This window comes from Aethalodelphis obliquidens, unplaced genomic scaffold, assembly GCF_003676395.1.
Source record: "Aethalodelphis obliquidens isolate GAN/ISIS:26980383/991018 unplaced genomic scaffold, ASM367639v1 scaffold30, whole genome shotgun sequence".
Taxonomy (NCBI): Eukaryota; Metazoa; Chordata; class Mammalia; order Artiodactyla; family Delphinidae; genus Aethalodelphis; species Aethalodelphis obliquidens.
In genome coordinates, this window is record NW_020837974.1 from 11,382,487 (window position 1) to 11,394,199 (window position 11,713).

The 11,713-nt window shown below is 42.6% G+C and overlaps 1 non-coding gene across 1 annotated transcript; it reads left to right on the forward strand.

Annotated features, from left to right (window-relative positions):
• The first annotated feature begins 4,665 nt into the window (after positions 1-4,665).
• On the forward strand, positions 4,666-4,738 carry TRNAE-CUC (transfer RNA glutamic acid (anticodon CUC)). Its single transcript has one exon. It is a non-coding gene; the product is annotated as a tRNA-Glu (tRNA).
• Positions 4,739-11,713: the final 6,975 nt, after the last annotated feature.

Consider the following 11,713-nt stretch of genomic DNA (forward strand, 5'->3'; position numbering starts at 1 on the left):
TCATATTTAGGATCTGATATGCATTTATCTGGTCCTAACTTTTGTTTTCTCCCATCCCCACAGCTTGGTCCTCTAATATTGAGAAATAATGGAATATATGCTTATTGATTAGGATGTGGATGCAGTAAAAAAAATAGACCCAAAAGTTTATGAGAGCTCAAATACAGTAGATATATATATCTAACTCATGTAAAAATTCCAGAGTTCCTGAATGTCATCAGGCAGCTCTCCTCCAGGTGGTGACTCAGGGACTCAGACTCCATGGATTTCCATCCAGAAGATGGAGGAGGAGAAAGGGAACAGGCAAGAGGCACAATCTCTTATACAAATCTCCAGAGTACTTTCTAGAGCTGCACAAATCACATCCACTCACATGTCACTGAACACAACTAATCCATGACCACATCTAGCCACGAGGAAAGCTGGAAATGCAGTCCAGCTATGTACTCAAGAAAAAGAGAAGGGGACATTTTGGTGAACAAGTCTGCCACATTTTTCAGAACAGAATCACTAGTACATACGCTTATACAGATTTTCCCTGCTTTCCCTCCTCATCAACACTGCTTTTCTTGATCGTGGAAGATACAACTCTCGTTTATTCCACTATTAATACTATGACTTCTCTGTCTCCTTAGTTCTTGGCTATTTTGCTTAAGATAGTCCATTCATCCCAGCCTCAGCCCCTATAATGCAAACTCTATACCCAGGCCAGGAAGACTTACATCATATAGAAATTAATCAGAAAAAATGAAACGGAGAGGAGGAGGTGTCCAAGACAAACTAATCCCTTTTCTTTAAATACGTGGGAACACTCTTAGCTTTTCTATAGCAACAGAGGCAAAACAAAGCAATCTCACTGGGCTAACATACCTCTAGCTCAGTAGTTCTCAAACTGTGGTCCTTGGACCAGCAGCACCAGCACCACCAGAAACTCTGGGAATGAGGCCTGGTAACCTGTGTTTTAACAAGCCCTCAGGTGATTCTGTTACACAGTCAAGTGTGACAACCACCACTCTGATTTAAACTTGGCTTTGACCTGGGCCATAGCAAAGTACCCTACGTCAACTCGTAGCACTCCATTTTAGTTGTAAGTAAACCACCTAAGAGGAATATTTGGAATTCTAATCTTGAAAAACTAAGAATATAGAGCAATGATAAAACTTTGACACTAATTCTCTAATTCTCTGTGCTAGATCAAAATGACCATCAGTGATGAACATAGAATCACAAAATATCTGATATAAAAGGTATCTCAGAGATCATCAAGTCCACTCACCCATTTTATGAACTGGAAAACTAAGGTCCAAGAAGAGTATGTGGATCTCCCAAGGTGCCACCTCTGGGTGGCGGGAGAGCCAGTCCCAGAACACAAGACTCCTGATTCTTGGTCCAGCTCTCTTTCTCATGAGATCATGTTTGTAAAGCCCTCTGAAAAATATAAAGTGTGCAGTGGTTGCCTTATACGAATATTGCATCGAGTTCAGATCATTTGAATTCCAAATCTTAAAGAGCCAATGTTAAACGTACGTGTAAATTTGTTCTCTAAGCCCTGTCCAAATGCAAATAAAAAATGAATGAACAGCATTGCCTTAGAACTACAGAACACTTCAGAACATTGATATTGATATTAAGAAATGCAATGAAGAAGCATCAGGCAGCAGCCTCTGATATCTTCTTTTTGTATTTTCTTCCAAAATGTATGTGATGTCATAGAACTCTGAGATAAATTTCCAGTAACTGTAGGGTCAATAGACCTACATAGAGAAAAGCAATCTGTGGGTTCCAAATACCCTATTTCACAAAAAGAAAAACTCAAGCATCACAGAGTGTAGTAAGTCAGAAGGAGAAAAACAAATACCATATGCTAACACATATATATGGAATTATTAAAAAAAAAAAAAAAAAGGGCTTCCCCGGTGGCACAGTGGTTGAGAGTCCGCCTGCCGATGCAGGGGACACAGGTTCGTGCCCTGGTCCGGGAAGATCCCACATGCCGCGGAGTAGCTGGGCCTGTGAGCCATGGCCGCTGAGCCTGCGCGTCCGGAGCCTGTGCTCGGCAATGGGAGAGGCCACAACAGTGAGAGGCCCGCGTACCGCAAAAAAAAAAAAAAAAAGAAAAGGTTCTGAAGAACCCAGGGGCAGGACAGGATAAAGACGCAGACATAGAGAATGGACTTGAGGACACAGGGAGGGGGAAGGGTAAGCTGGGACGAAGTGAGAGAGTGGCATGGACATATATACACTACCAAATGTAAAACAGATAGCTAGTGGGAAGCAGCCACATAGCACAGGTAGATCAGCACGGTGCTTTGTGACCACCTAGAGGGGTGGGATAGGGAGGGTCGGAGGGAGGGAGACGCAAGAGGGAGGAGATATGGGGACATATGTATATGTATAGCTGATTCACTTTGTTATAAATATGAAGCAGAAACTAACACACCATTGTAAAGCAGTTATACTCCAATAAAGATGTTAAAAAAAAAAAAGGAACTCAAGCACCATTAAAAGAAAGTGGGAAGCCAACAGACCCTTCTGTGACTATCTCAGGAAACTATAGCAAAAGCAACAATGAGAAAAGTGGACAACACGAATACTATTGGAGGTGATGGTAGATCAGACCCCACCCTCCACTGGCCCTGGCCTCAGCCCCACCCCAACATTCAACATCCTTCTAGAGGTTGCAACTCCCAGGAATGTACAAGGTTGCCTGAGTCAGAGACTTTCAGTTTCTGAATGCAATAAGAACCATGCATTATTGGACCTAGAAGCCAGACCTAGAACATTCCAGAGATTGAGAGCAAGTGAGGTAGCCATGGGATTGTGTCCCAGGTCACTGACAAATGGAGTTGAGTGTTCCTGGCTTGGTTTTATTGGTGGTCAGCTGCCTAGTACCCAGCTGGTTCAGACAGGATTGGAGAGGACATGGCAGCCCCATACACCATAGGGTTGCCTCTTTTCAGGAGGAGTTTCTCTTCCAGTTTATTTTTTAGGATATGAGCTGAAATAGACTTCTCTCTGCCTAAACTTTGTAAGTGGCTTAGCTGGGTCTTTAAAGAACCTTTTTTTTGGCGGGGGTCGGGGGGGACAGCTTTATTGATGTTTAATTCATATACCACACAGTTCACCCATGTAAAGTGTGCAACTCAATGTTTTTTAGCATGTTCACAGATTATCTGCAACCATCACTGTGGTTGATTTTAGAACATTTCACCAGCGTGTAAAGAAACCCTGTACCTTTTAGCTATCACGTCCTAAGCAGACACCGATCTACTTTCTGTGTCTAGATTTCCCCGTTCTGGATATTTCATATGGATGGAATCACATAGTATGTGGCCTTTTATGATTGGCCTCTTTCACTTAGCACAATGTTTTTTTTTTTTTTTTTTTTTTTGCATTACACGGGCCTCTCACTGTTGTGGCCTCTCCCGTTGTGGAGCACAGGCTCCGGACGCGCAGGCTCAGTGGCCATGGCTCACGGGCCCAGCCGCTCTATGGCATGTGGGATCCTCCCAAACCGGGGCACGAACCCGTGTCCCCTGCATCGGCAGGCGGACTCTCAACCATTGCGCCACCAGGGAAGCCCAGCACAATGTTTTTGAGGGTCTTCGGGTTATAGCATGTAGCAACACTCTAGTCCTTTTTATTGCTGAATAATATTCCATTCTATGGATATTCCACATTTTACTTATTGGTTGATCAGTTGATTTGGGTTTTTTCCACCTTTTGGCTATTATGAACATTTGTATTGGGAACATTAGAATTGTCATCCAGTCTGAGGGTAAAGAAATTTTGAATAAAGGAATTTCCTTAATAACTGGATACTTTTACATTTTTTAGCATAGTAATTCAATAAATATTGAACACCTGCAATGTGAAAAACAAAATGGAAGCTACTTTGAGGTTATGGTTTTTAAGAATATTTATAACAGCAGTAGTGAGAAGACCATCTCTTACAAAGCCCTTTGATATTATCTTAGGGAATCCTTATTACCGTAAGAATACTCTATGAACCAGATATTGTCAGTCCCATTTTACAGCAGATATAAGCTCTGAGAATTCAGCATCATCAACCTAGTGAGTAGAAGACAATTTGGAGAACTTCCAGTCCTAGCTCTTGTTAAGATATATTTTCATCTAATTTTTATATGGAAGATATCCTTTTAGAAACATTTTCCCACAACAGTTGAGACTTCTGCAGCCCCTTGTTATGAATCAGAGACCGGCACATTTCTCCTATTCTAAATTCCAATAGCTCTTTTTTATACTTTTTTTTAACATCTTTATTGGAGTCTAATTGCTTTACAATGGTGTGTTAGTTTGTGCTGTATATCTAAGTGAATCAGCTCTACATCTTTTTTATACTTTTAAAAATATATCACCTTTTGTGGAGGATTCCTGGACTGAATGTCAATATTATGACATAGTATGAGTGTGTTACGTGTTCGGTAGTTGCAATCATTGTTGCTTTTGTTGTGGTCATCCATTTACAATGCTCGGTGTCAGTTTATTTATCTCTTGTAAAAATAAAATACAGTGTGTGTGTGTGAAAAAAAATATATATGCCTAAAAAAAAAAAAAAGAAAGTATATGAATTTGAGAGTCTACAGTTTTAAGTAAGGGCCTACACAGTATAATAATAGCAACTTTAAATAGAATCCAGGGAATTCCCTGGTGGTCCAGTGGTTAGGACTCGGCGCTCTCACTGCCGAGGGCCCAGGTTCAATCCCTGGTTAGAGAACTAAGATCCCACAAGCCACACGCAGTGCAGAATGAATGAATGAATGAATAACTAAACAAAATCCAAAATCCAAGAGTCGGAGACCCCGAGAATAGGAGGGGCTGATAACAGAGATTCTGGGGGAAGCAAAGAAAGCCATTCTAGGGCATTCTGAGAGACAATAAAATAAGGCGAAGCAGTGTTGGGTGTCTGGAGCCAGGGATCCCAATCAGGGATCAAGGGTCAGGAGTGTGGAGCAACTCTCCTAGCGGAGTGATACCTTTGAACACCATCCTTGAGGTGGGGATTACTTCAGTTCAACCTATCTCTCATGATATTTTGCTAGACCTTGGGTACAAATATTTGATGGATAACGTTTTAGTTTTTCATTTGTGCTTAATATTTTACATATTAAAATAGTAATTCATCAAAAAATATATATATATCATCTTTTTGCCTTTTATCATTATATTCGTGTTAAGGGCCATTCCCTTTGGTAGCTGTTCATAGCAGAAAGACTGGACCAGAAGTCCACTGAAAAGTCTGCTATTAGCCATAAAGTGTCTGGGACATTTTCTTCAGTGATATGGAATGATTCCACCATTACCACAATGCTTATGGTTTTCTTATTGGTGGCTCCCTTTCTTTGAGGCTGGGCAAACCTAATAGAAATACTGGCCATGTGAGCTCATGCTGGATGGATCTGGAGTTGCTGAAAGCCAGGAGCCTATGCAAGTTGACACCAAGGAGGGCCATGTGTTTACTAAAGGAATATTATCACGAGAAAGGGAACCGCCAGACAGAGAATGAGGAAGGTCAGGAGCCCAGGACATCAGACAGAGGCTGGAACTGGACAGAAATGTGGAATGAATTCAGTGGGCTCATGACAAAGGCTGTGGATGAATCAAGGTAGCTGAGGGCTTATTTATACTGCATCCTTGCTTCCTGGTTAAAGGCAGAGTTGTCCAGCTGAAGGGAGCAGGGCACAACTGAACACCCTAGGCTGTTATTGAGTCTAGTTTTTAGATTTCACTTTCTAAGGACATCATTATTACCATCTTCAGGGCACAACTGCCACCTTACAGGCTACAAACAAACAACAACCTAAATGTCCATCAGTGGGGACAAGTTAAACTATAGTAAGTCTGTACAGTGGACTACTGTTGGCTTTTCAAATAGTGGTGGAGAGCTATACACTTTTCTCAGAAGATATTCATGACATAGTGTTGATTTTAAAAGATTATAAGAAAAAACAAAGAACAAGCTCATGATACAGAGAACAGATTGGTGGTCGCCAGAGGTAGGGGGTGGGAGGGTGGAAGAAATGGGTGAACTGTTTTTTTAGTTTAAATAGGTCGAATGATTTATATTTTTTAAAAAGGTTATATGACACCATGAATATTATTTGAATATTATTCCATTTGCATAAAATTGTGTGCACACAGGTATATATGTGTGTGTGTGTTTATGTACGTGTGTGTATGTATAATTTTATGTCTCTATGTATACACGGACGTAGAGACCTCTTCCATTTTGAAAGTATATTTACCAAAATTAAAACTGCTTTCAGAATAAGTGGATTTTTTTGCTTTTCTTTTAGCTCTTTCCCCTATAATTTTTACCACTATCCTTATCCTTATAACTAAATGCTCAAAATTCACAAAACATCTGCTTTAAGATAATACTATTGATTGGGCGCCCACCAGTTGCCAGTTACATGAACGGTCTCACTAGAATGGCAGAGCAATTCTTAGAAGTATAATATTGTTGTCTGCATTTTTAAATGAGGCGACTAAAACTTAAAAATGTTGAGAAATTGGTCCAAGGTCAGACAGCAAGCAAATGGCAGAGCTGGGACCATAGTTTAGGACTATGTAACTCTACAGTACATGCTCTCAGTCACTGCACTGTGCTACTGTGAAAAATGCGAAAAGCACAGGCCTTACATGGTAAAGACTATGACCATCAGTGAGCATGATTTCCAGTGTTATTTATTCTCCAAAGCCGCAGGAACTCAGATCTGCCCTGACAAGAAATGTTCAGAACCCACAAAACTATTCAAAACTGAATTACTTAATCCTCTTCATATACCAATATCAGACACTGCAGTGGTTTTAAAACGTGTCTGTAAATTCTTTGACACTCTTTCCATTGAGAGGCAGTATCTCCATCCCTTCCTTTGTATCTAGGCTGGCCTTAGTGACATAACTAATAGAACACATTGAGGTCACTGCATGACTTCCAAGGTGTCCACCTTGCTCGCTGGGATGCTCACTTTTGAGCCCTGAACCACCTAGGGCCACTCTGATTGAGGAAGCTCAGGCCATGTGTGGAGATGCTGCAGGGGACAACCCCTGCTGAGAGCCCAGCCAACAGCCAGCATCAACCTCCAGACCTTTGGGTAAAGATGACTCTATGGCTCTAGCCTCCAGATGACAAATCACCCCCAGCTACTGAATCTTTCCAGCTGAGACCCAGACACCAAGGGTCAGAGGTAAGCGATCCTGTCTGATTTCTGACCCACAGAGTCCATGAGCATAATTAAATGGTTGTCTTATGCCACCAGCTCCAACTCCAGCACATTCCTTCAATAGCTATCCATTTCACTGAATTCTTACTAGTGACATTTGAGCCTTGGAGGTTATTTAGACAGGAGTTATTGGCTCTAATCTCTTTTTTCATAGAGCTAGGACAAGCTGCAAGCTCCCTGAAGGCAGGAATGAGTTTTTCATATAGACAATTATACCTCAACGCTCGCCACAGTGCCAGGAGCATATGAGCAGGCGCAAGAGGGAGGTTTCAGGCGCAAGAGGCGCAAGGCGGTTTCAGCTACCTCTCTAGATATTTATCCCAAAACTTAGCGGCTTAACACAGGGGTTGGCAAATTATCATCCACAGGCAAATCCAGCCTGCCAGCTCTTTCTGTAAATAAAGTTTAATGGGAACACAGCCACAATCATTCATTTATATATTGTCTACAGCTGCTTTCACTCTGCAGCGGCAGAGCTGAGTAGTTGCAACACAGACTATACAGCCTTCCTGCAAAACCTAAAATATTTACTATCCTATCCTTTACAGAAAGTTTGGGAGTTCCCTGGTGGTCCAGTGGTTAGGATACCACGCTCTCACTGCTGAGACCCAGATTCCATCCTTGGTCAGGGAACTAAGATCCCACAAGCTGTGCAGCTTAGTCAAGCTGGCTTAACACAACAATGACTTATTATTTCTCCCAATTCCGTGGTTGGCTGGGCTCAGCCAAGCAGGTTTCTTCCCTCTACGTTGTCACTGATGAGGCTGCATTCATCTGAGAACTTGGCTCGTGCCAGAACGTCCAGGTTGGTCTATTCACATGTCTGGAGCCTTAGTCCTGTTGGCTGCGGCATCTTGATTCTCTTCCATGCAGCCTCCCTCTGTGGTCTCTCATCATTCATTAGTCCATCCCAAGTTCCTTGGTTGAAACTTCCAAGAGACAGAGCAAAAGCAGAAGCTACCAAGCCTCTTAAGATGTAGGCCCAGAATCTACACAGCATCCCTTCCATTACCTTTTATTGGTCAGAGCGAGTCACAAGTCAGTCAAGATGAAAGGAAAGAGGTCTCTGGGTTGGAAGGAGCAACACGGACGTACAGAGAGAGCAGAAATTGTTGGAGGCTATCTATCATATAAAGCACACAGTAAATATTTGCTGAGTGAAGGCAGGGGAGATTTACAAAGGCATAAATGTAGAAAGAAAAGGGGGCAAGTAACAGGATATGTCCTAGGTTATCTACATAGGGAGGCAAGATCTCCATGAGCTGCCAGCACTAATGGAGGGCCAGTGGACCTGAAGAAAGATTCCAAGTGAGTACAGAAAGAGAGAGAAATTAGGAACATAGTCAGTGAAGCCATTTGGGGATGGAAGGCTGCAGGGGTAGGATTAGATACCAGATCTACACAGCAAGAAACATCAGATCTCCTCAGAGCAGGTGCAAGAGTCATACTTCATCAGTCAGTGCCAGACACGAACGAGCAGTGACTGATGAGGAGGCAAAGCAATGAACTTCTGTGACCATGTGCAGCATGTGGATGGACGTATTGGACGGCCTTCTCTTGTCCTGGTGGTGTGTCAGACCCGACGGCTGACCTCAGGGAATATGATTCCTCAGGCACAGAGGATGTGTCCACAGCATTGGATAAAACAATGATCCAAACTACTTAGTTAACAGGCTTAGAAGAACTTGTTACCACCCAAGAAAGGAACATGGCAGCTTCAACAACAAAAAAGCATTACCTTCCAACAGTCTATATAGGCTGCAACTAGCAGAGCTAGCAACTCAGCAGGTAAAACGATTGGAAGAAGAAGATGAATCATGTTCATTATTTCACTCAATCCTGTGCATATGTTAAAATTTCCACCATTTCACAAAAGGGGAGACTGAAGCTTGCAGAGATTAAAGAACTCTCCCACGTTCATATAGTTAACATGTAGAAGAAGCATGATTTGGACCCAGTTCTGCCTGAATCTAAAACAGTCATTTTGCTTCCCTATGGAATACAGAAATTGCTATATATGGAAAACGTAAAAATATGAGGCTTCATCTGCCTAGAAGAGTTTGTCTCAAAATATGTCCTGTGCAATACTAATACCTTGAAATGGTCCTCCAAAAAATGACCCCAAGGTAAGTAGTAAGCATGAGAGCTGATGCATGACAGAGCCCCTTGTGAAAGTCACATGAGCATTTGTATATTTAAACAGAAATCTGTCTGAAATCCAAATCCTTTTTTCACGGACTGTCCACCAATATCCTGAAGAACTAGTGTTCTAAGGAACATGCTTTGGGAACATTCTATCTCGGAAGATGAAGCAGTGAGAGACCACTATTTTAATAATCTCATTAATTATGCGGCCATTGGGAACACACTTTTGGCAGCCACTAGAATTGGGAACCCAATGAAGGGTGAAGCAATTTTAATACACATAAAAAAAGGTCTTATTCTTCACAGTCTAAAGTAAGCTTAAAAACCTTGCTGCCATGCTAAATTAAAATATAAAAAAGCCATGATCATGTGGTTAAAGAATAGGCCCCTCTGGCCACCCCAAAGCAGCTGTGGGTGTCAGAATTAGAGGCACAACATTGTATTGGATGTGCTGCAGCTCCAGCGTTTTGTAGAGACTCAGAGCAAATCTGACCCAGCTGACCTGGCCTGCCAGAGCTGGCTATGGGTTCATTGCTCCTGTCTCTAATCTGCAGATGGTACCTGGAAAAGTTAGCATCTTTCTATCCTGCCCTGTTTACATAATCTCAGTAACTCAGAATGGAGGTGGCAGTTAATTTTGCATTGCTGGTGGAAATGTAAAATGGTGCAGCTGTTATGGAAAACAGTACGGGAGTTCATCCAAATTTAAAAATAGAATTACCGTATGATCCAGCAGTTCCACTTCTGGGTATACACTCAAGAGAATGGAAAGCAAAGACTCGAAGTGATATTTGTACACCCACTTTTCACAGCAGCATTATTCTCAATAGCCAAAAGGTAGAAGTCACCCATGTGTCCACTGACAGTTGAATGGATGAACAGAATGTGATATGTATGTATAATGCAATATTATTCAGCCTGAGAAAGGAAGGAAATTCTGACATATACTGCAACATGGATGAACCCTGAAGACATGCTCAGGGAAATAAGCCAGTCACAGAAAGACAACTACTATATGATTCCACTTATGTGACTTAACGGAGAGCAGTCAAATCATGGAGACAGAAAATAGAATGGTGGTTGCCAGCGGCTGAAGGAAGAGGGGGGAGGAGTTATTGTTTAATGTAAACTGAGTTTCAGTATGGGAAGATGGGAAGAGTTCTGGAGACGGATGGCACTGACGGTTACACAGCAATGTGAATGTACCTAATACTATCGAAGAACTTAAACATGGTTAAGATGGAGTGTGGCTCCAGTGGTGAAATGGGTTAAGGTGTGGTACTTATAAAAATGGTTAAGATGGTAAATTTTGTTATGTGTATTTCACAGGGGAAGGAATGGAGGGACGGAGGGAGAAAGGGAGGAGTGGAGGAAGGGAGGGAGGAAGGAAGGGAGGGAGGGTGGAGGTTAGATAATGTTTTATTTTGCATCTAACAGGAGCAAGAGGGTCTTCCTAACAGCAAGGCTGAGCTTGGAGCCCTGCACTCGCCCCCATCCTCTCAGCACACCCCCCCCACCCCACGTAGATTCACACAGGGCAGAGCGCTGCCCTCCCCAGGCCTCCCAGAGGGAGGAGGTGGGCAAGCCCTGCAGCTGGTTAATCACCTGTCACCCAATCTGTCATTCACAGGAGTCCTGGAGCAAGAATCCCACATGTCCTGCACAGCAGTGAGCATGGCAGGTTTCAGGCTGAACAAAAGAACCAATTTAAACTATAACAAAGAATTGCTTCAAACCAATGAAAATCAGGTATTGAACGAAAGAAGCCCTGTCTCTCCTTTCTATTTCCTTTTCTTGTGGGGAGGGTGGGGGCGGCTCTTGAGACCTGGCTCTGGAGGGGAATCCAGGATGGGTCAGCCTCCAGTAAGGGCTCCTATTCACCAGGTACCTGGTCGACACCTCTGGGACCCCATACAGTTTGTATTAACCCCAATAACCTTCCTAATTGCCACCTGTTTGTTGTTTCCTCATAACGTCCTCCTGTTTGGACTAGACTGAAAGTCAAAAACATTTCTGAAGCAGTGGTGAAACAGGGGAAATGGTCATCAAAGCAAAAGTTAAGTGTTGTTTTACTCCTACGGAATTGGAAGGAAGGAAGGAGGATAGGGGCAGGGGAGGAAGAGAAGAGGAGGAGTGGGGGAGGGGGAAAGGAAGGGAGGGAGGGAGGGAAGAAGGAAGGGAGGCAGGAGAAGGAAGGAAGGAAGGAAGGGAGGCAGGAGAAGGAAGGAAGGAAGGAAGGAAGGAAGGAAGGAAAGAAAGAAAGAAAGAAAGAAAGAAAGAAAGAAAGAAAGAAAGAAAGAAAGAAAGAAAGAAAGAAAGAA